The sequence below is a fragment of the Symphodus melops genome (genome assembly GCF_947650265.1).
Source record: "Symphodus melops genome assembly, chromosome: 6".
Classification (NCBI taxonomy): Eukaryota; Metazoa; Chordata; class Actinopteri; order Labriformes; family Labridae; genus Symphodus; species Symphodus melops.
This window is the reverse complement of record NC_136696.1, coordinates 12,673,537-12,698,697: the sequence shown is the minus strand read 5'-3', so window position 1 is coordinate 12,698,697 and position 25,161 is coordinate 12,673,537. Positions and strand designations below refer to the sequence as shown.

The following is a 25,161-nucleotide window of genomic DNA, read 5'->3' as shown; positions in this document are numbered from 1 at the left end:
GATTCTGCTGATGGACAGAAATTGTTTGGCCAAGTTGTAGCCTCACAAAGATATATTTCGTATAATTATAATCCTGCGTATAAGAGTTAAAGGGACCAAGTTTTGATGAGATGCTTAAAGTAACCTCAGGAGCTGTTAATCTAGTTGCATCTAGGAACAGCATGGGCGTGATAAATCACTTAATCATAACCGAAGCAACATGAAAACACATACAAACAGCAGAATGCCAGTGGCATACATCAAATATCTCTGTAAAAAATCCTCTCCCCTGGAAAAAAAAGGGGAGGCAAACACTCACTTATTTTAATTAAAACAAGTGATGGAAATAATGATGGGAATGACACAGTAATGTAATCAGGTTTGACATCTGTAAAGCCTAAAATCACGACATGTCATTCATCAAGCAAAGAGCTCACATCCTTCTAATAAGAGCCATGTTTTAGTGATTGTTTATTGGAACTTTCGCAAAAATGTGCAACCTTGTGATCAATTAGGTTACACAATGCCAATATCCCATTTCTGTAATCAACTATAAGAGATTTGTCTATAGATTGGAGAGTAATTAAATCCTGGAGGTCATTGATTTGGAAGCACGAGAACACTGTGCAGGATTGTTATGGTAAGCATGTGGATCAGGGATTCGCCTCTGTAAGCAATGGCATTAACAACTTTCAAATCATCACTAATAATATTCACACAGCTTATGAATCCATCACTTATTCTATCCATCTATGTGTCATTTATTACTGCTTTAAAACTGCTTTTCTTCTACACAGGGTCCGAGAAGGACAGAAGACTATTCACGCATGAACTCTGTGAGAAGCACAATCACAAACAGTGAGGTGGTTTATTGCCAGCAGCAGGCCCTGCATATTGACTGACACATTTACTCTCAACTCACATCTATCGGCTTTGACTGAATTTCACCTGACCTGCTTGCGTTGGGATAGCAGAGTCACAGCCACATTGGGAGAGCAAGCATGCTTCCAACCAGCCCACAAACACAGATATTACTAAGACGGTGTTCCCTTTTCTCTTTGATACTTCAGTGAGTTGCCTTTAATGCTCGCTGTCAGTTAAAGGAGACATAACAGTCGGTTTCATTTTAAACATGCTCACATCTAACATGCAACCTCTTGCAGCTGTTTAAGTAATGCCCTCCTTTCTAAAAAAAAAAGAAAATGGTGTGAGACTGGAAGTCTTTTTTATCATTTAGGCATTTTCTAGGATTTATTCCAAACTGTTGTTTTGCTGTATCTAACCATAAAATAACAACATATTTGACTCTACTGTAAAAAGGCTGGTATGTTCTTATCCAAATCTAACCATGTCCATAAACCATGGCATCAAGCTGTTAGTGTATGTTCATAAAGATCACTTTTACTTCTTACTGCCGAGTTTATGGTGTGTCACTTTAGTGTCCCTGAACCTTTGCCCATCAAGAACCTGATCTTCTCTTCAATAATTATGTCTTTTTCGGTCGTGTCACCTTGCGCTACATGTTAACTGAGCTTCATGGTCCTGTTGGATATTTTTGTGCTCTTAATTAGACCTTTTACTTGTGTTCTCTTTTGTCCAGATCTGCTGGTGTGCCTCAGTTTTCCTCGCCGGAGCTTCCAGAGTGACGTTGTGGAGTTTGTCTGGCCAGGCAGCTCCCTGCCTTCACTGCCTGCTCGTTTTTTGTTTAGCATTAAACAGGTGTTAAACCTTTTAGTCCCGTGTAAGTCTCTGCATTGTGGGGTTCAACTGACCTTAACACATGTTTCATTGACATATTAATAGTGGGCACTTCTAGCAACAATTTAAATGAATCAAATTGCATAGCTCATTTGAAAAAATGACACAAAGACTTACAATTCAGAAATAAGAAAAAAAAGTCAGTATGTAGTATCAGTATCTGAATCAGCAATTGGCAAATATTATTATAAGAATTTATGTCTGTATCAATCGTGATTTTCACAATTGTAGTAGCTGAAGTTTTTAAAAATCAGAATTATCAAGTTATCTTTTTGGATTAAATGTTAAATGTTGGAGTAATAACATCTTAACTTGTTACACTTTAGAAAATATTGAAGCAAAGAGGCATAAACACATTGAAGTTTTTCTTTGAACAAGCAAAGTCGAACCTTACAAATAATACAATTATCGAGCAGATTGTTGTAAAAGTCAGGGAGTCAAACTAAGTGACATATAAAGAGAACCGATACTTGCTAGATTGATGATTGTGACAATCCACTCACTCTTTGAAACAAGTTAGTGCTTATTTCTTGTTTGAAATAACACAGACGAACAATGCAGGCCTTATTGACAAAAATAATCAAACACATCACAGCCTATTCCTCCATAGTGTTATTGAGGCCAATTCAATGACAAAACAAAGCATGTGCATTGACGCTGAATGCAGTGCTTACCCCCAGTCTGGGGGTAAAGTCTATCGAGAGTTGAGCTCATTTTGGTGTGCACCGTCAGGAGAACAGTTAGTGAGAAGCAGAACCTGTTGTTTCAGTTTAACTGTTTCTTTTTGTTCCTTTCAGCTGTGTAGTGCATTTTCAGAAGACCAAATGGCCTCGGCTCATTAACAAACAGTAAACTAACTCAACAGTCATGGTTGTGTGTTTGATCAAGAAAGAAAACATTCATACAGCTCCTTACACCGGGGTACTATCCCTGTCAGATATCCTGAGGTCAGACGTGGTTTAAAAAACAACAACATGGAAGTAGCGGGTGAAACAATAAAGTCTAATATACGATGCTATAATGACAGTATTTGCCTTCATATCAATGCAACGTGTAGTTCAGAATGACACGATCAACAACATTGAGACAAACAGACAGCTGTTATGCAGCTATTTAATCACGTGCATGGAGATCGTAGTGGTTGCATGCATACAGTCTGTGCACCATGCAGCAGTGAATTCTCCTGATAACATCCTGCTGCGTTCTCACATCAGGCCCCTGTGACCTGCTGTGGAGAGAATACGAGAGGTCTGGCAGGAGAAACTCTGGGTGAAGTCTGAGAGAAAAAAGGCGGCTGTTTGCTTTCACACATACAGCTCCTCTGGCAAGTTTGAGTTTTTTCAGGAGTTTTCTGTGTGAAGGCTATGATGGAGAACAAACCAAGTGCATTTCTATTCCTTTCATTTGGTGCATTGCGGAATAAAATGTGATCCCATGCATGACCCTAAAGAAAGAAAAAAATGAATGAAAAAAAATAAATCTAAAATAGTATTGCCTCCTTAGTTTTCTTTGTTTTGTTTTTTTTAGTTTATGCCCTTGGAAAGAAAATCATACACCAAGAAAACACTGGAAAGAGAGGCCTGTAAATCTATTAAATTGTCATCAGAGCTTCTTTTATTGCTGTATTGTACATGCAGCAAAAAGCAGAGTTCAAGGACAAACAATGAGAGAGTGGTTCATGAACCGGCCATATTCTGTACCCTAATACCTCTTTAGATTTCACTTATCAAGCCCCCTGTAGTGTTTTTGTTTTTAGGTGCACAATGAAGTGCCCAATTAGAGTGCGATGCTCTGTAGCTGCCTACATCCTAACCAGAATTAAGATGAAGCTTAAAAAGATGTTTTCTTCCTTCTCTGAAAGTACAAGCACAAAGGATAGGGGAAAAGCAGCAGAAAGAGAGAAAGGGAAGAACAAACTGCTGCTGACACTAATGGGAATAATTAGAACAGCTGGAAGAAAAGGAGAAAATGAAGTAATTGACAGACAGACAATTGCCAAGGGAGAATAAAGATTAATAAAAGGGTGTTATGAATGCAAACATTTCCTTTGTCAGATCTTCCTTGCTCTCGAAATGAGGATGTTTGTCGAGAACAAAATTTGTCAGAACTTAGTTGTAAAGAGAATTAAATTCTGACTTAAATATCAGAAAATATTTAAATCTACATTGTAATATTATTTGAATTTACTGAATACTACTGAATTTATTGTTCATTTCTCAACTGACATCCTTGACATTCAAACTCCTAACCTGCAAGATTAGTTGAGCATTTGCTGAAAATGTGTGCACAATTATTCATGTTCTGCAAAGAACAGGTCCAAGCAAAGACAACCAGAGGCAAAACAGTTCTATTTTTCTCTTCATTAGGGAAACATCCAACAGGAAAAAACAAAACAAAACACTGACACAAAACACTTACTATCTCTTCATGTCAGATGTGAAATAGAACTGGAAATATTATCAAGGACTCCAGCTGGCCCCAAAAGATAAGGCAAGTGGCAAAATTCTTAGTCAGATTTGCTTTACCTGACACTTGCACAGACAATCAAGTTTTAGGGCTGATTTAAATATTGTATGCATCCAACATTGTCAGGATGGGCAAAATTGCACAACAGCGGTAAAGCGGTAAAGTTAATGCATGGATGGAAAATATTTTATGCATTTTAAAACCAGCAGGTTCATTTGAATAACTTATTTTGACTTTTGTGAATGACTCAGTAATGACTTTATTACTCGGAAACACACAGTTGAGTTTCTCCAAGCATCTACTTTGTTTTTGTTTTTTTGTTTTTTCTGTAAGAGACTGAATGCAGGTACATAAAAGGATTAACTAATGCACTTAATTTATCTGAGACTTTTATGAACACTTGCTGTGAAACCAGACGGCATTAGCCTGTTAGTCCCCTCTCTATGATCAGCACCGGGGGACTGCCAACATAGGTGTCCTGAAAACATAACAGACCCCTGTGGTGACCCAGAATCAATCAGGGCAGTTTTTTATCACTAATGCTTACGGATTCCTTTTCATCAGAGATGCAGGGCTTGAATGCTCCTCAATGACACTCACGGCAGGGAGTAAAACATCCTATCTGGTGGAGTTTTTATTCCTATTTTCAAAGAACTAACTAAAGCTCAGCAGCTCATAAAAAAAAATGTGTGATGTCATTTCTTCTCAAGGACAAACCGCAGTAAACTTTGTGCTGTAAGCTTTTTTTGTGCCTTATGATATCTCAAACAGAGAATGATCTGCTCTGCCCTCTGTTCTTTGTTTTACAATGTTTCCCAGACAAATGTGCATAAACCAGCAAAGGGAACCAGGTGAGAAGCCTTGTACCCACATGTGGAGGAGAGGCACATCTAATCCTGCTGTTTTTAGCTATGTGCTCTTATCACAATTCACAGCGCTAAGCTGGGAAAACAAAGCCGCAGTGGTATATAGATGCAAATGAAAGTCATTGCGTGACTTTCACTGGCTGAGCGTCGCTGAGGTATTGAGTGCAGTGTACTCCTGGTTAATCTCTTGAGGTCCCGTGCTAATGCAGTGCAATGAGACGGACGCTCTTGAAAATGCAACCTGATCTGCAAAGGACAGGCTCAGCAGAAGATGATTCAGACGTTAGACTCGGGTATGGTGATGAGCCACTACATTTCCAGCTGTCTGCAAAGATTTGACTCCTCTGTAAAAAAAAAAAAAAAAAAAAAAAGCAGGTATGTTGTTATTTAAATCTGACCTCAATTCAAGGATTGACTTTGATTTTATATTATTCTAAAAATGAAATACAGCTAAGTTGTTTGTTGGTGTAATCATTTTAAAAGAGAGCTCCTTTTGCCAATTCCTTTGATTCCTACAAAAGAAAGATCAGTATTTTAATTAAAATCTTGAATGATTTCCCACTTTTCAAATCTATTTTTTAATGCATCCCACGGGGCATTAATTCTTGTGAATGTGCAGTGAATCTGGGGGCAGGCAGAAACATATTTTGGGTAAATACAGCCACCTTACTTAATCCTGCATTGATTTTGCTCAAGTTGCTTAACAAAGTTGCAGCTGCTTGATTTATGCAGAGGTGGGCCTGGCTTTCTCAAAATGTTTTTTTTCTGCTTTATGCAATATTGAGGACAAAACAGAGGTGGGAGAAAGAAAATGGATTTTAAAGGAAACCAATGTCAAAAAAGGATTATAATTAATCTATAATTCAGGTTGTTTAAGTGTTATGAAACACTTTTGCACAGTGGTGTGCATAGTTTTAACAACAGTTTGGGCACAGAGATTGTACATAATTAAAATAACGTTAATTATAGAGTAGTTATCACAAGAGGTTTTACATTCTGGCTGGGAGAGAAGGAAGGACAGGAGGAGTGAGCCGGTCATAACATGCTTTGGCATTCACAGGCAGTGAGCAGTAACTTGGCGTAGACTGTTGATCTGCTGCACCTGTGTCGGCCTCCATTAGCGTACTCACACAAGAGCTAAGTCGACAGGCCAGAATGGGGGGGGGGGGTGGCAGAAATCCGACACTACTAATGACAATATCAGCAGTTCTGTATGAGGCAGAGGATGTGACTAAAGCGTCAAGCAAAGTGGATTTTATGAACATATCCAGAAAGCAGGTATGTGATTTGTGTTGTCTCTTCTGAGTCAGACACTGCTTGAAACATCGTTTGAGACCTTCTTGTCACAACTTGTTAAAAAAAGACTCCTCTCCAAGAAGGAAAAAAAAAAGACGTTTTTTTTCAGCTGTAAGAGGATAGCGTAAACGTTATTGATTAAAGCAAAGGCTATATGTTCCCTTTCAATGGATTAGCAGGAAAATGAGGGGAGTTTACGTAGTAGGGTGGCCATAACTTTCAAAGATAATCTGGTACTTTATCTCAGGCCAGCAGGAACATTTGCTTTTTCTGCATACTCGTACTACAAGTATTTATAGGGTTACTACAAAAATGATAACTATTTGCAAATACAAGTTAAGGATACAAAATACGAGTTCATGTTCACATATTAACTTAATCTGCCACAGCTAAATGTTTGCTCTGCCCTTTGAGTCAGCCGGGCATGAAACGTGCCACCCAAGCCTTTCCAGAGAGAGGCGTGGTCAAACACAGCTCATTTGCATTTAAAGTCACAGACACGGACTGAAGGGTAGAAGGGTTAACACTGTAAGCAAAGTAAAATACAGGCTCAGAGTGGATTTAAAAAAAATGACACTTCATACATGTTTTTGGGAGACTATGTGACCTCTAACAGTGAAGTCACAGTAGCAAAGTTTACATAGTGGCTTTTCCTTTAATGACTTTGAATGGGGTATTTTGATTAGTTAAAAGAACTCAACAATAGGGTAGACTACAAAAATTTTTAACTACTAGTCATATACTATATAAATTCTGTGATAATATCTCCTGGGTTGGAACGCTGCCTTAACAATAAAACGTTGTATTCATCTTGTTCGAGCATGTTTCTATGAAAGCTCTTTAATAAACCACTGGGAACAACAGAGTAATTGTTTGGGGTTGTATTCCTCAGCCAGCTAGGTGAATTAAGTTGAAGCTCAAAGCAGCGTTTCATCACAGAACGATAAAATGATAGTGGGACTGTGGCAAAGACGAAGGGCTATGGATGCATTTTGAATATTAAAAATATTTCAAAGAATATTTTACCCTGAGGTAACAACCACAGCTTTCATACAACAGTAGAGGTTAACCACATTCATTTACTGGGGAGCATTATACGAACATTACACAAATACTTAACAGACCTTAATTTCACCAAATGAGACCCCCCCCCCCAACACACAAATACAAACAGAAAACTGGATGTGACCATGTTCTCTGAAGTTGTTGTTGTTTTTTGTTCTCAAAACATGGACCATATCTCAAAGGGTAATCCAGCTGTATCAGCCTGCAGTTAATAACATGCGTGACTTATTTTTCTTAATCGGCAAGAGAGCACTTGAAGCACTCATTTGTACATAACAAATTGAAAGAGTAATGGCTTATAGTCTGAAAGTACATCCAAATAAAGACTGTTCTCTAACTGTCTCAATATTTCTGTTTAAAATATATGTATTTTCGCTCAAGTGTGGCTCCCTCCTTCGCTACATTTGAACAAACTAAAAAAAAAAGACTGTTGGGTAGAAAAGTTGAGGTGGTAAGAATGAGCTGGCACCATGTGTCAGTAGGTGTTTCTCTTTGGGTTGAACAGAAAAGCTTGAGTCACAATGGCAATATATAGCAGCTCCATCATTAGTTTGTAAAGCCAAAGCCTTTTTTTAGTAGACACTTATTTATGCTGTTGAATATTTATAACTAACTATAATACCCATCATGTGGTAAAGAGAGCATAAACACGAGTATATGACTGTTTGTTTCTTGTCATGCTACATGTTCTTTAACAGTATAGACAACCTCGTCAGCAATATTCATCAGTAACTCAGTTTCTTATAAAGAATGTAACTTCACTATTAACTGTTGAAAAGTGTAAATGAGGCAGTCCTTCTGTCAGTTTTAATTTATGTAATTTAATTTATGATATCTACAGACATGCTGCTGCTTCTCACCCTCAAATCCTTGGATTCATTTGTTCACTCTGCTCTTAGATTTGTAACCGGAGACCAGACACCTTTGTGGTGGAATGGTAGAACCTCCTTTGTTTGCAGGGAAAAAAATCCATAGAAATCATACCAGCCTTAAATAAGACTCTCCCTGTCATCTTTCCATCCCTCAGATTTAGTATTTTTAATTTCTAACTGCAATATTTTTCTTCTGCCTGTGAATCATGTTGCACCTTTAAGAGATGTCTCAAAAATATTGCTTAGCGTCTTTATTCTCCTCCCCTCCATTAAGACTTAATCTGCAGCACAGAATGTTACAGTCCATCCAGCACTTCAAGCATTTTTCAAATATCCCTGCATAGACTAAAAAATTAGTGGAATGATTTGTTGATTTTACACTTTCTTATAGTTAAAACTTTTTTTTTTCTCTTACTGTTTCAGTTATGACTAATTGGTGGACTTTATATGGCAGACAATAGTGGAAAATGGTGTGTACCACTAAACTCTCATATTTTCTCTGACCCAGGCCAGTACCACTCATAACAGCTCTGACCTCAGGACTGAAAAGTTCATGCCGATAGCAAAGCCTCTTGTGTCTCTGCTCCCATCCTTATCTAAGAGGGAGCGGCATATTGCCGTTGAAGAGCTCTGGGGCAGAGCAGAGCTGCATCAGGGGAATGGATGGTAGCCTCTGGGTCAAGTTTGTCTCAATGTGCTGCAGCTCTTTTTGAGGATGTAGATTTTACCTTACTGTCTAGCAGAGACAACTGATCTTTGTGTGTGTGAAAGGATGAAAACACCTGCTGCCAACAATAATGTAGACAAACCTCAAAGCCAGAGGTGTTATAAATGTTGAAAAATACATTGCACAACTTCAATAAGAAAACAATTAAACTTCAAATTAGTTAACAAGACAAGATATCTTAAAGGAAGAATGTGCAACATGTATGCATAAATATAGCAGAAATCCAGTTTATCCTCTTTAAATAACCCTCTGAGTCATGACTTTCTTCATGTGAGATGTGCTGGTTGTTAGAGGTCTGAGCAGTATTTACATCATGTTTACATGGATGGAAAGGCCGGCCAGCTTATCTGCTTGTGCATAAAAACTGTTTAAGTGGGGCACTAGAGAAAGAAAAAAAACATACTGCACTCACTGCTTATTTGAAGTCACGTAAGTGTTTTTAGATCAAGGTCACTGCGTGTAAATGTACATGTATTATGAAGTTACGAGCAAACTAAAGACCGCTAACATTAGTCTGCTAACACAACTATGGAGCCGGAGCCAAGGACACATTTGTCCGCCGCTTCCGCATAGTGCTTAATTATGGGGCTTTCCAATTTAATAACACCTTTCTTGAAGTCATGTGAAGGGGCGCAGGAGATTTGTTGCAATGATTCAAGATAGTTTCATGGTGGTGCTCAAGGGCGACATCTAATGGATCAAAAATTTGCACATTCTTCATTTTTGTGCAATTTTCAGGCAGAGAAAAGGGGACGCTGGGAGAAGGACATGTTGAAGCTGGTTATGCAAGAGAGTCAAATGTTTAACAGAGATTGTGATCTGCATCTTTCTACACAACATTTACACAATCTGAAATACAAGAAGACAGACTTTCAAATGAAGTTTTGGTTCCTCCACTTCTGTGGCACGCTACCCTAATCACATTCATCTGTCTGAGCGGCCTCTCGCCCTGGCTCTCTCTCTCTCTCAGAAGTTATTTCAAAGTTATCAAAAGAATGATGAATCCTCAATTATCTGACATGCGAAGTTATGTGTTTTCTGCTTTAAATCAGACAAAAGGCTAAAAATGCACATTGACTTATTGCTTAGTGCAGGATAACATGATTACATATAGTTTACTGGGAGAGAAACGGCCACTGGGCAGTCACTATTAATATCTGTGGGCTTGAGGGTTGGTGGTGCTCATAATTTTGCTTGACAATCATAGAAAATCTTGCGTGTGATTGCGTATTAGAGAGAGCACGGCGAGGAGCTTGCTGCATCCTACACAAACATCTAGTTATGTGGCAGGCTGATCAGACATCTTTGAATATGTTTACGGTCTCTCTGAATCACCTCAATGTGTGCCAACCTGCTGTGAGTCGAATCAATCTGCAGGATGCAAACAACAGACTTAATGAACAGACCTCACTAGCAAAAGTATCAAACTCCTTCTACATCGCTTAAACATACTGTATGTTTACCTCTTTATATAAGCTGATGGTTTTTAGTTGTGTCTGATTTCAGGGGATGCTGCTTCATCCCCTACATCTCCTACACCCTGCGTCCATGGCAGAGGATGAACCTTGTGACTGAAAATTAAGCGCTAGAAAGAAGTGTGCTCGGTCATCCTTTTATAATACATATACTACATACTCTTTTTATTGTCTGTGTAGGTTCTCAGTCATTCAGGTCATGGTGTATTTGAAGCTTGAGCCAAAGGCAACTGGACTGGTTAAAGATCTTGAAGCTGTTTCACCTCTCCTCCAAAAGGCTTCTTCAGTTCTAAACTATCTGGTGGATGGAGCTAGAGATGTGAGCCTGTGAGGATCATTAGCATGCTAGTCATCAAGGATGACTCACATCCGAGTCGTTAACCTAGTTTCGCCTAGAGTGGTGACCACCCCCAGTCGTCTGTGGGTCGTTGGAGTCACATGTTCCAAGGTGGAACAGGGGATTCTGTCGTTTTGGAGAGAATATAAACACCATTGTAGGTTGGTGAAAGACGATGTCTCAGACCACCACCTCCACCAGTTAAGACATGTTTTTGTCTTTTGATTGAAACTTTTCAAATGAATACAGTTTGTTTTTTTTACTGTCCTCAGTGGACTTGTCTGTGCAAATGTTTGGACTTGTTTGGCTGCTCCCCGGCAACCTCAGGGAGGATTTTGTCTTCCAAATCCCTGTAGGAAATCCTGGTGTATTCAAGCTTTACAACTCAGAAAGCAAGAAAAGGCTGGTGAACGAGCCACCAATTACAATGACCCACGGCTTGATACCGTACTAAAAAACAGTCTTCAACGCAGCAAAATATTATTCAGTCTGTGACAAAGGCTACAGTGAATAAATGGAATCTAGCTCTGGGAGATGTGGTGCTTTTTCATACTCAGCTCTCAACCAGTAGAGTTTGCAGGGCTGCAATCTGTAGGCAGCGTTGTACAGCTCTAACTTAATGCTATGCACTTTTAGTCCACTCCAGGGAGAAGCGAGGGAATACACTCACTGCCTCCATCAAAAGCCATTTGTCAATGTTTTTTAGTGCACATCAGTACACAGAGCTGAGAGGGTATAACCCACTGCCCCCTCACCAACTGCACACATACAGCATGAAGTAAAAAATGGGACTGAATTTTGCAGTGTGTATGTGCCAAAGTGTTTATCTATGGAGCTATTACTGTGGCAAAACTATTTGAAAATACGTACACAGATCCTCAAATGCGTGAATAGATCCCCTAATGCACAAACAGATATACATGAAAAGAGTGTGTGTACTGAGCTGCAAATATACCAATTGCAAAATGTTTACTGATTCCTGACTATACACACAAATCATTGCTTACAACTGAGGCAAGCATTTCCATTGGCTGTCATTTTACAGTTGACTTTTGCAACACTCCTGCCATGCAAGATTCACAAATGCATTGATATATCTTCAAATGCATGTCTGACCATCTGCAAACACAGAGGTAGGGGTTTGTTGCTCGGAGCTCAGGCTCACAGGTTAGGCTGCATACCGCCAAGTCAGGCATGACTGCAGCCTCTTGCTTCATGCCCTCTCGTCTGGTACCTCTTGTCTCATTTGGGGCTTCATGGCAGCAAGTAAGAGGGCACCCTGAAAATGACTATCAATATGATACATGGATATTTTAACAAACTCAAATGAGGCGAAAGTGCATGAGATGAGAGGCTGCAACCATGCCTGTCTCGGTGGAATGCAGCTTGGCAGCTTAGCCTAGCCTCAGTAAACATTTTGCAATTGGTATATTTGAAGATCAGTACACCAATTTGTGGATCTATTCACACATTTGTTGATCTGTGTAAATTTTTTAAAAGATTTTTGCCACAATAATAGCTCCATATTTATCTTAGCATTTTTGTTTTTCATCTCGATTAATATTTTTAAAAGCTTCAGTCAAAATTAAATAGAGTCATTAGACTTTATCAAATATTGAGTTTTCTGGTCCTGTCTTGATTTTGCTTCGGGTGATGAAAGAGACTCTTTTGATTGTTAAAGTTTTTATATTCTCAAGCACTTCAAGGAGGAGGAAATTTGAACCAAATGAGATTAAGAGGTCTATAAATTAGTGGCTGCCATATCTGATTTTAAACTGACCTCTACTTGTAAAACTCTAATGAGTCTTCATGCAAGCACAACGTCTCCGGTTACATAATGAGGATATCTGCTCAATTGATATTTCAAGCACAAGTACAAAACGCTTAAAACCTAAGGTGATTTTAATCAGATGCTGAAAAATATCTGCACACCTGAGTGTGTGACAGGTTAGGGTGCATTGGAGGAGGCCAAAGCGTAAAGACAATAAAGGCTCCTGAGTCTCGCTTTATGCTGATACATTTAGTGGATCTTACAACGATTAGTTCTAATCAACAAATCTGCTGAGATTAATGATAACCTTTATTGTTTGAATTTAGACTAAACAAAACAAGCATTCATACCTGAATTTACAGAGACAACCATTGCATTAAGTTGTATTTAGGTTACTCCTGTTGCTTCATCAGGGGCGTATGAAGGTGTGTGTGAATGGGATTAGCTAATATTGATGGACACTTTACATTGCAGCCTCTGCCCTCAGTGTGTGACTGGGTAGGTGTGACCTGCTTTGAGTAGTCAGAAGACTAGAAAGATGCTATCGAAGAACAAGTCCATTTACTCTACATTTGTATTGTCAACTCCATACATAAGATTTTCTACAAATGAAAACAAAATAGGGACCATATTTTGATTCAACAATTGTTTTCCCATATACAGCATTTGAATTTGAAAACTTAACTATTAACCACAAAAGAGGAATAAATGCAACTTTACTGTGAGTACTTTCTCCAGACATCAAGTGTTTTTATAAATGTGTTACCAGTTTTTGTGCCAACCCCCCCCCCCCCCCCCATTTTTTTTAAAAATCCTGCTTTATAAGCTTTATTCCACATTTTCATTTAAAAAATAAGACCGCAAAGAAAGATGTTCAATTAAAGGCACACTTCTATTATAAACAATGTTCAGGTTTATCCTCAAATGTCATTCCAACACTCTAGCAGACCACCAACATTAAGAGTAAGTGTATTCCCTTACCACTCCATACAAATCACCAATTGGTTCTACAAGGACCATTTGTATGGTGATAAGGCCATAATCAATGTGACCGCAAAGCAGTCTACATGTGTCCAATGATGTGTGTACTTGTGATCCTAAGTAATCATCAAAGAAGACTGTACTACCCATGCTGACAGATGAGGCAGAGAAGCTGGGTATACAGTGTCCTGACTGTAATAGACACTTTAAGTATTGCCTGGATGGCTCTGAAAGCAGAACCATCTCTTGAATGGTTATATGCAGAGCTACACCTTACTGCTGACATCTCCATCATCAAAGCAATGCTCAAACACTTCATCCTGGTGACAAGTGCTGCATCAGCCCAACAGGATGTCTGGATAACATTAGGGAATGTCTTAAGCCTGTCTGATGCAGCTTGTAATGGTAGTGAACAATAAATATTTGAAACATCAATGTAAAGAGTAACATAATCCAGTCAGAGTTTTTTCTTTAAATGTTTTATGCATGTTTGAATGAAAGCTTCAGGGTTTTATAGTGATGGGAAAAGGGGATGGTCCATGAGCAATTTTACTTAGTTTGACATTCACACCCTGTCTAGAAATTTAGTAGATGCATTACCTTCTCTGTTTCTGCTTGGAATAGTTTCAAATAGTGGTATGAAAATGTTACATTTTCTGGATGCTTTTTTTTGCTTCCAACTAATTGCTCAAGCCAAAAACTCAATTTCATCTTGTTGTGCATTCAGCCTTAGCAAAGCACATTTAAAATCCTCAGGTTTTTAAAGGTTTTAAATGTATTATTTGGGAAACATGAGCAGTGCCACATATCTAGTGAAAGTAGTTTTTGTCCTCAGTTTGACAAACGTGTGAGGCTTAGGTGAGTGTAACTTACGAAAAAAGTACCTACTACAGTTTTGCTTTTGAGTGAGTTGGTTGGTGTTCCATCTTAATGCATCAGCAGTCAACAATGGTGGTTGCAGTTATCCCAAAATGAAATGTCAATCATAAATGAGCAAGTGAACTTATAATAAATGTTACTCATTCAAATAATGTCATACAGGTATTATTGTTACCAGCATTTTTTGATGCCTGCTTGGACTATGATTAATATATTACTCAATGAATAAATCAATCTTTCAATCTTTATTTGTAAAGCATCAAAGACAAGGTAAAATTTCTCACTTATTGTCATACTACAAAGACCCAATGTAATCTATCACGAGCGCAGCATAGAACTTAAAAAAAGAGCAGAACAAATCATTGTTCAATCTAGATCAATGTTATGTTTTCTGGTAGGGGTGTAACAGTACATCAAAATTTTGGTTCGGTACAGACCTCGGTTTTGAAGCTTTGGTACGGTACATTTTCGGTACAACAGCCAACAGCAACACAAATGCTCTTTTATGAACATTTATTTAGATTTTTTGTTTCTTAAATGTAGCATCAACATGTTTCTTTTCAAATAACATTTTACATTAAGAATTGTAAAAAAAAAGAAAAAAAAAGAAGAAAGAAATGATATAATGCTGCAACCATCAACAACAATAATCTCAAATAAATAAATAAAAGTATGAACTAAAGCTTTTTAGAATAAAAATATAATTATTAAATCCAGACACATTATGGTTTTGGAAAGCAGTTTCTTGAATGTCCTTCTTTGCCCCCTACCTCCTTTTCCTTATTTCCAGTTATGTTAATGTTTGCGTGGTGCCTCTTCAGGTACTTCAATAAATGCGTTAGCAGCAGTGTAGCCGATGACCGTTGAACAATGTCGGGCACACTGCTTGTGTCTTTGTCCACTGTTGTTCTTAAATGGGAAACTAAAATGTTCCCATACAGGAGACCTCAAAGATAGCGGGTGTCATCCAGCTCTAGCTGCTGACTTGTTGCGGCTGCCATTCCTCGTGCCGTTTGTTGTGTGTTTCCGCTTTGTGGCCCATGTGGGAACACAGATTTAAGCTTTTTTTTCGTGTGTACTCGGACCACATACGACCGTAGGCCCTGTACCAAAACAGTCTGGTCCGAGTACGTGTACCGTTACACCCCAATTATCTGGTGGTTGTCGGAAGGCTGACTATTGAGACAGCATCCACATCCATACAATAACTTAAAATATCATTATAGGCATAAGCACAGCCGAGAGCAAAGTCAGCACTTGCTATATATTGCAAAATGAAACGTAAGTAAACACAAATGTCCTTCAGGTGTCTTAACTTGGATACGATACAGCTATCATTATACAAAAGCTGTTATCACCTTAGTAAAGAGTGCACACTTATTGTCTGGGAAAGCTAAAAGTTCAGTCTGAACACTGACTGCTAAAAGCACCAATTGAAGTTTAAAGGGAATAAAGGAGAATGTAAGATCAGCACCGTACAGTGCCTTTGTGTGTGTAATCTAAGACTGAAATACACTGAAGACAACAGCTTCTTTCTCTGCAACACTGCTGATAAACACCCTCCAAGGCCAGGAGGCATCTCATCTTTATATTTGTATTATATCAACAAAAAGTTCTCCTTTATGTAACCATAATATGAGAACATTTTGTCTCCTGCTCCAGTTCCTTCATCACCAATTACATACAGTGTGCTTGGCAATAAAAGAGGAATAAATTAACAGCTTTAAAACACAAAATGCAAGTGACAGGCAAGTACAAGAGTGACAGCGACAATGATAGGCACGGAGGAAGAGGAGTTGAGAGGATTGTTGCTTCCAGGCATTCAAAAGGGAGTGGAATTCAGTGACTTGGTGTGTTCATTGTGCAAACACCACCTGCTGAAATGAAAACTGTTTGGGTGCTGCAGTTTGCACTCCAGGCTGCTCAATCTTAGCAAGCACAACGTAAAAAACCCCCCAAAAAAACAACTTGTATCATGTTATTAAGCAAATGCATGCAGCTTTCCCAGCAGTGCCAAAGCTAATACTGTGGCAATAATATCCCCACCTGATGCTATGCTACCTCAGGTTCAGTCACACTTTCCACTTATCCAAACCATGATATGTCTGCTTCACACGTAAGTACGGGCCAGAGTGCAGCAGATGGCAAAAGGCTTACAGAGCACATGTGTTGCAAGTTTGTATGAGATGAGGGGCTATGAATTGAGTTATGGATGTGTTACTGTACGTGATGGGACACACATTCAATCACTTCATTTCCCAATGTAAATGTAAATTAGGTTACCTGAACAACAGGGACTGCAAAAGAGATACATTACGGGAACATAATCCTTTCAAGCTACAGTACACCTTAGTGTTTGAAATGTTGGCCTTGTTTTCAGCTGACTTGTACATGAGGCTGGACTAAACTATGGGAGAAAAATTAACTGTCCAGCTGCCAACCGATAATATTTAATATGCAGAAAATATGACAAGAAAGATTATTTACAGGTGCAGACATTGCCAATACATGAGCCTTGTGATGGCAGGTGATGTGCACTTTTTTAGCATTAAGAAGAAGAATTCACACATTTTTAAGTGGGATTTAACATGTTAAAAACCTTTATATATGGTCACAACTCTTTTCTAATTAGTTGTACGGACCAAAGATGAGCTGAAGATTGCCACCCATGTTTAGTCAAGTAGCCAAGTAGTATAGACACATGATGGGTACCACTAGGATATACAAACACATAGTATCATTGTTACTGGTTAATGTTATTGGAGATCTATCATAAAAAAAGTAAAATACATGACATGCATGACAATATATGCAGAAATATAGAACAATGTAACAGCTAAGAACCTTCAACCACTTAAAGCTGCTTGACAAATACAGTGTCAGCACTGTTAATGCATCTTTTCTATATTGAAGTTTTAGCACTGCTTTGCTCTCCGCTCCCTTTCATAAATGCACCACCCTTTGTATATTCATCTTTTGTAGCAACCACTTGGCAGCCAACTATGCATGACTGGTGCCAGCTAGCATGAGTTAACATTAATAAATATGTGCAAGCACTCGGGTAGGTATTGTTGACATTGAAATATGTGTTTCTCTGTATTTTATCCATAATAGATTAGGAAACAGCAGTACAAGTTTGTACAGTAATGTATATTTTATGGACATTTAATCAATGAATAATGCTGGATAACGTAAATGAATAAATGCCTTAATAAACACAGAAACCACTTTGCTTATAATTCAGCTTCTAAGAGTGAAAGTTCACACACTGAATGAATGCAGAGCGCATAAGCTATTTTTCTTCCAGGAAAGCCTAAAATCTTGATAACCTTGATTCAGAGGATTATATAAAAATAATATATATATATATATATATATATATATATATAATTAAACGTCAAAATAATTTATTCATAACTGCTATATCTGTTAGGGTTCTCTGGCTGTCTCTAATGGAGAAATTACAGATAAGACTGTGGGTATATTTTGGCCGAGGTCAGACAAGAATACAAAACAAACGTAGATTATTGCTAACTGATACATTTATTCAGTGATCACAGTTACTTATATGCAGTTGAAAAAGTACATCCCACAAATTCCTTTCTTCTTTGGGTACATCTGTATAAGGCACAAAGAACACGTCACCTCGACTCCTGAACATCAAACATCCATCCTTAGCAAAATCTCTTGTTACAACAGATAGCTGGCTCTGATCCAAATATAACTCTGCTTCTGTGAGATGCTTTACTTTGATATGGTCACAGTTACTCAACCCTGAAATAAGTAATCTTTGACGGTATACAGATTTGAATGATATATTCACAGAGTTTACCAAACTGAATGAATTCATAGAAATTCGTACAAACAATATCAAATACCACTGTTCTAATATGAGATAAAACAATATAAACTATGCTTGACACTGGTGTAGCAATACTTTTTTAACAACATTACATCCAAAAGATGAAGCTAATTTGGTTTTCTCTATAAAGAAACAAATTAAAATGAGCCTCAAACTACATCTAAATTATGCTTTACATTTCTATTCTCAGAATGTAGTTGTTTTGTGCTAACTGATTAAACACGTATGTGACACAACCTCAACAGTCAAGGCACATCAGTGATTAAGTACAAATCAAACGCAGCTTCTACTTAAACTAAACTTCTTGCAGACATTATGATATAGTTCAGACAGTGTGAAAATTCTGAGTTCTCCAGGAGTTTAGAATTATTAATTTGCTGCAGTCACATTTTGAGATGATTTTAGCTTTTCTAAATGGATCAAGTTTAATATTCATGCAGCCAATAAAGCATACTGTTGTCTTGTTTGTAATATTTAGGGATTAATTTTGTCAGACAGAGATACATATATAGTGTTTAGCATTTATCAAAACAAAAACGTATATTACTAAAAAACATATATTATATTTGCATGTGGACACTGCTATTTTGCTGTTTATTTTCAAACACCCACAGAAACAGCAGAATCTCTCTCATCAACCCAAACCCCCAGTTTCAGCAAAGCTCCTCTGACCTCATGCAGTCACTTTCTGCTGCCTCTCTGCTATCCAACCAAAGGAAATCCACTGTCGGGACAATAATCTCTATTCCCTTGGATATCAACGTGTTCTACAGAACCTTCTTATTGAACACCTGGAGACAAGGAATAAGCTGTTCATTGAAGGGCTTTCCTCCATTTCCTTTTAAATGAGCTATTTAACATATGCCAGCGCACACTTGGGCTGCATTTAAGTTCCATTGCATTCATCATGTAGCGAGTGCACGCATCATTAGCACCGCTGCTCCCAACAGGGATTACGTTTCTGACCCTCACAGTGTTGGTGCTTTGCTGTATCAACACAGCACATGCACACGCACAAAGACACACTAAGATAAGAAAGAATATTAACTGGGTGTATACACATGACCTTATGTATCTGTCCAAGCATGCTAGCCTTAGTCCATCATATTAATATGATCTTCTCTGGCATACTGCACAGAGATGCACATTCTTAAATTTATGCTAGTAGGAGATTGAACCAGGGGAGGAGGATCTGTGAAACTTGTATTATGGTATTAAACACATTAAGCACTGAAATCTGCTGAGGTATACTTGTCAAGTACGACGCATTAAGAAAAATCAGTAAGTATATTGAGAGAATATGTAATATTTAAATGTTATAGAAGTATTTTTTGTGCCCATTCAGTCCCGGTTTCACGATTTTGCCATGCTTTCCAAAGTGGTTTCATAAATTATGTGTGGTTTTGTTCATGTTTGCACATGGTGCAATCCCTCAACAGGGAAAAAAATGAACAAGAGAAGACCAGTTACCTCTTAGAGAAGCAATTACAGGAAGCAATAAAGGCGTAGAAGTGCATTGAAGAGAGGCAATTTTTGGTACCTCGCTCCCATGGCAGTCCACTTGTTCTCACTAGCACACAGACATATAGGGAGAGAGATTGGGGGAGCATGGGGGTTACAGTCTCTGAGGTCTCATCCCTCCTCTCTTTCCCTGCCTGCCATTTCTCATTGCAATACTGCATTGTTTACTCTCCACCGATGTGGGAAGAAAATAGTGAGACAAAGAGAAGTAATTTGGACTAACTAGATACTGCTGAGAGAGCACAACAAGTTCACCAATAAGGCCTGACGAACAGTGGCCCACTTTCAAGCTCTTCTAAGGCAGTCTGCCTTAGAAAAGGATAAGAGCTTTGTGTGGCAGAGTACATTATGAATTAGTTAAGAAGGAACTCTACTGTATTAGCATCATCAAATATGACAATGAGCTAACACGTTAGATGAGTTATTTCTGCTTATTGTGTGGGATTTATAATTTCCTTTTTGTTATTCAAAAAAGCATGGTATTGTGCTGAATCTTAACAGTTTGACAGCTTGAGATGTTCCACCTGTATTGTCTCGTAGTTTTTGTTTTTTTAAAGGATGTTGTTCTTTTTCTGTATAGGCTGGAAAAACAGCATGCTGCCTTTATAAATAAAGAAAATTAAATGATCCCAAAACTAACCAAATCTTGAATCAAGAGAATTTATTGTTTCAATCGATATCCTTTTTCTCTCTGGTCAAATCTTGTTTTCGAAAAATACCATGAACAGTTTAATGAAGTTCTAGCGTAAGTTCAGTAAGGAAGACTATAAGTGATCCACGATTCAGGTCTTTCTCATTCATCCTATCTCACGCTATCACATTCCCGCTGTCAGTCTGGGCTGTATTCGGGTTAATTATAGCTGTCCTGTCAGCGGACCTCATCTAACCAATGGCACGGCGTTCCTCCCTCATTTTCAGCCTATCATCGTTCTGCTCCCCTTTTAAATATGATTCTTATACCCTCATTCCTTCAAACCTCCCCATCACCGCCATCTTCAGCAGCAGAGTCATCCATCAATTCTTCATCCCACTCGGTCTCATCAAGTCTTCAGCTTCACCACCACCAGGGTCCGGACTCCATGTGGGGATTTATCCTAATGACGCTGAGAATTTCATTCTCCAAAATCATCATCAACCCCATAGAGTCCAAGCACCAAAGACTTTCTTTCTATTGTAATAAATAATTTTCTTAAGGTCACTTGTCTCTCCTGATTGAACTATTTTAAAAAGAGCTGAACATATTCTTTGCCTATGATACTGCATTCTAGCATGTACATTTTCTTCACAAATCACGTGTCCTATCTATGTCATATATCATCCTTTCCCCAGGATGATCTGACCATATGTTGTCATACCATGTAATACTGTAATGCATTATTTGTGAGATGACATTGTGTTCATTATTTTCCTGATCAGTCAGTTTGTCTGCACATGTTCAGAGCTGATCAGAGTCTTATCAGATCACAGGGAAGGAAGTTGAAATGTAGTGTTTATTCAAGTCCAGGGGAACAGTGATTCTTGTGTGGTAATATTTGGGAAGTGATCTGGCTTTTTTGTTTTTGTTTTTGTTTTTTTTGTGAATGTTTCTATGCAATATTTCATTACACATACAGATCCAAATAATTTAATTACACTATTGTAAGAAAAGGAACAGCTATAAATTGATAAATGCAATATTTGTGCATCATAAAAATGCACAAATGATCCTTTGTGGTGATGGCTGTAATGGTACCTACAATACATTCAAACAAATTTAAGGTGCATGGTTTAAAGAACCAATATGTAAGATATCTACTGATGTGAATCATAGAATGACCTTTCTACATCGTCAGACATTAAGGAAACATACTTACTGTCTGATGCAACAACACAACAATGCAGCAGCCAGTATGTTCTCCTTTTCAGTTTTAATTCAGGAATGTTTTGGGTTTTTTTGCTGTCCAGAGAAGGTTAGGTCTCCCCACAAGTTTGTTTTAGATGCCTGTCGGTTTTACAGACTAACAGCAAACCAACAGGTGTTGCAGCGATTGAAGCAGCAGGAAGAATTGGTTCAGATATAACTGAAGGTAAGGTAAAGGTAATCTTTGAAAACTAGCATGATTTTGAAAGTAGCATCCTCTCAATTCATGTATTCACTCAACCCCTCCCCTCTGTGTTCCCTCAAAAGCCACACCCTTCACTTACATGCCACTTGGTCCAGAAGCGGATTTTAGCTCATGCTTTGAGTGTGGGCTCGTGTATACATGGAGTAGAGAGGCTTGATTGGTTTGTCGAAGTTTTTACGAGTTTACAGCAACTACAAATGTAAAAGTTTTTCATTTCTTTTTCAGAGCACATGAATTATTCATTACTGTCAGGACCTAAAGACCATTTCAACCAAATCTTAAAAAGTATATCTGGAGAAAATTACCTACTCTACCTTTAACCCCTAATTTCACTCAGATCTGTGGCGTATGAATGGGATTAGTTACTTCTGATGGTCTCTACATAAACCACTGTAGCAACCAACATGTGGCTCCTTTCCTGCATGCTATTCCCAACTCTCTCTGTTCCTGATTAATGACTAGATCCACTGTCCTGTCTCCATAATAAAGCCATAAAATGCCCAAAATTAATCTTGACAAAAAAAAAAAAAAAAAAACTCTTCAAAATTGTGTTAAAGACAGCATGATAGTATTTTAGTCACGGATCCCTATGCTTTTATAGGACAAGATCAGCAAACATAAAATGTACAGCTTAGTCCACACAGGTTGCCAAGCTCAACACAAAGTTGAAGTTACTCACAGTAGTTTTTTAAAACCGATGGCTGAATAGTTTATTTAGGCAGGCACCAGCGCGCAGAAAGATAGGGTCTTGGCCTTTGTTCATTTATCTAGTTGAGCTGCCTCATTTTTAGTTGATCGCGTGCATACTGTAAATAGTTTATCAGTTAAAAAAAAGGGATGATGCTGTATGAAGGCTCTTGAACTCACATTTTTGACATTGTTTCATTATAGGTTTTCTCATTTTAATTTTTCCAGTGCTGACCAAAATAGATAGATAGATAGATAGATAGATAGATAGATAGATAGATAGATAGATAGATAGATAGATAGATAGATAGATAGATAGATAGATAGATAGATAGATAGATACTTTATTGATCCCGAGGGAAATTCAAGAAAAAAGGATGATCACAGGGGAAATAATAATTATGGTAAAAATAATAATTTGTTACAAGAAAAAAACAAAAAACATGCTGTTTTATCTAAACAAGATTTAGTTGACTCTACAGACTGTTCAAGTCTATTGTTGAAATGATTATGTTGAAGATGATAGTTTGTCAAGTCTGTGAATAAAAACAGAAAAAAATGATATATTGTGTTGAATGCAGCATTATACTTTGCACGTCCCCTCAGGCTTGTTTTTGTGAGAGATGGATGTTTGTACCTCTGCTTGCACTTTCCCTTTGGTAATATTCATCAGAAGTGCTGGCTGCATTCACTCCATAACCTCTCCCTCTATCTGGCTCTCTGTATCTTTCCTCTCCCTCCCTTCTCCTCTAATGGCTTAAGTCTTCCCTCGGGGAAAGATAGCCAGGGATGATGCTTCTGTGGATGGGTTTAGAGTTGCTGAAGGTCTTTCTTGTCATGGGAACAATATAAAAAATGATAAAGCTGGAATTTTATCAGGGCTTCCTTGATGTATTTCATTTTCTCAAAGCCAAAAGACTGCTTTCTGCTTGGATGTGGCCCTGGTCTGGTGTTGAATCATATTCACAGGCTGTCTCTCCTAGTTATCCTGTTCTTTATTACCTCTTCTGCATTAGCTCTTGCCTTCGCTGAATGCTCAGATGAAAATCACAGCTAAAGTCTTCGGAAGTGCATTTAACACATTGTACTTTTTGTTTTCTAGGGGCAGAGATGTTTTATTGTGTCTTACATTAAAATAATTAAGCAATATAAATCATTACCTTTTTAACATAATTCAATATGTGTTTCGTATCTATTTTCCAATTTATAACATCTCAATTACAAAGGGGACATATTTCATATTAGCTCTCCATAATGATTTACCTATGACTAAAACAAGTCTCTCATTAGCATATTTACATACTCGCATTACTTGATACATGAGTTGCAAATAATTAATTGAGACACTAATCAAGAAAAGATACTAAGGATGAAATGAAGGAGGATGAGGTTTTTAATTTAAGTTGGCAATCAACTGGGCGGTAAATGAGCAAGCATTCGTTATAGCTTCATGCAGTGCTGGTCCAAGACTCTAAACGAATTCTGCCATAACAAGTCAGATGCCAATAAGTCTGAGCCAATATTTGTACATTTGTTTTAAAACTTAAATATAAAAAAAAAAATCAGTACGGTTCTTCCAAAACATCAAGAACTCTTAGTGTCTTCTAATGATCAGCAACTACAGTACTGGACAACATAGATTGTTTTAATCTCAAATACATAGTGATTCCTCAACGTTTCCTCAAGTCAAATTTCAAGGCATTAAACCTGATTGATAAGAATACCAAAGCCACTGTATGAACTGATAAAGAAAACCAGACTGACTATCTACAAGCACCACAACCACTGTTAGAAGGGCATCACTTTTACCGCATTAGTTTACTTAGTTAACTTTTAATATCCCTGCAGAAAAGGGCGGTATGGGTATTGTGCACAAGCAGCATATCACTAACGTCACTAGGTTTTTAGTCATGCAGAGACCTTGCTGTACTAGTTATGATGGGAGTGAAGGTGAAGATCAGTTGCCAAAATACAAAGCACAACTGTTTGCATAGGACCTTGGTTGAGATGGTTTTAGGACTCAATTATCCACACTATTGACACCAAATAGAGGTTTGGGACCAGTGTGTAGCTCAACTAAAAGTCAACACTGTGTCGTGTTGTTCACAGTGGTATAAAAACCTAACTAATAAACCTCTTTAAACCAAAAGCTTCATTAAAAATAATCTGCATCCGTTTCACACAGGTACATTTCAAGTGTTGACCTTGTTCACCTCCAACTGATTTTGTTTTGGAGAACTTGCATTCCTGTAAGTTTGAACAATGCTATGTTAAATGTATGAAGTGTGCTTTTGACTCCGACACTTTCAAGAGTCAACTGGGGACGTTTTTATTTGTCCAGGCTTTTGGTTGGTCTCTTTTAGGGCTGCTATGGTCTCTGTACTGTCTGTTTGTTGCTTGTGATGTTTTAAACCCTGTTTGTGAAGCACTTTGTGGCCCCTGCCTGCGAAAAGTGCTATATAAATAAATTTTACTTTACTTTACTTACTTTACTTTTGGATGCTATCATTTTTG

At 37.9% G+C, this 25,161-nt stretch overlaps 1 protein-coding gene across 2 annotated transcripts in view; it reads right to left on the bottom strand.

Annotated features, from left to right (window-relative positions):
- lrrc4ca (leucine rich repeat containing 4C-a) overlaps nucleotides 1–25,161 on the bottom strand; it is a 167,182-nt gene that overhangs the window by 115,908 nt on the left and 26,113 nt on the right. The window contains exon 2 of one of the 2 annotated variants that reach the window (XM_079347034.1): nucleotides 5,311–5,413. The exons of the other annotated variant lie outside the window; for it this stretch is intronic. The gene's annotated coding sequence lies outside the window, so the exon portion shown is untranslated. The remainder of the gene's footprint in view (nucleotides 1–5,310; nucleotides 5,414–25,161) is intronic. 2 annotated transcript variants of the gene reach the window in all.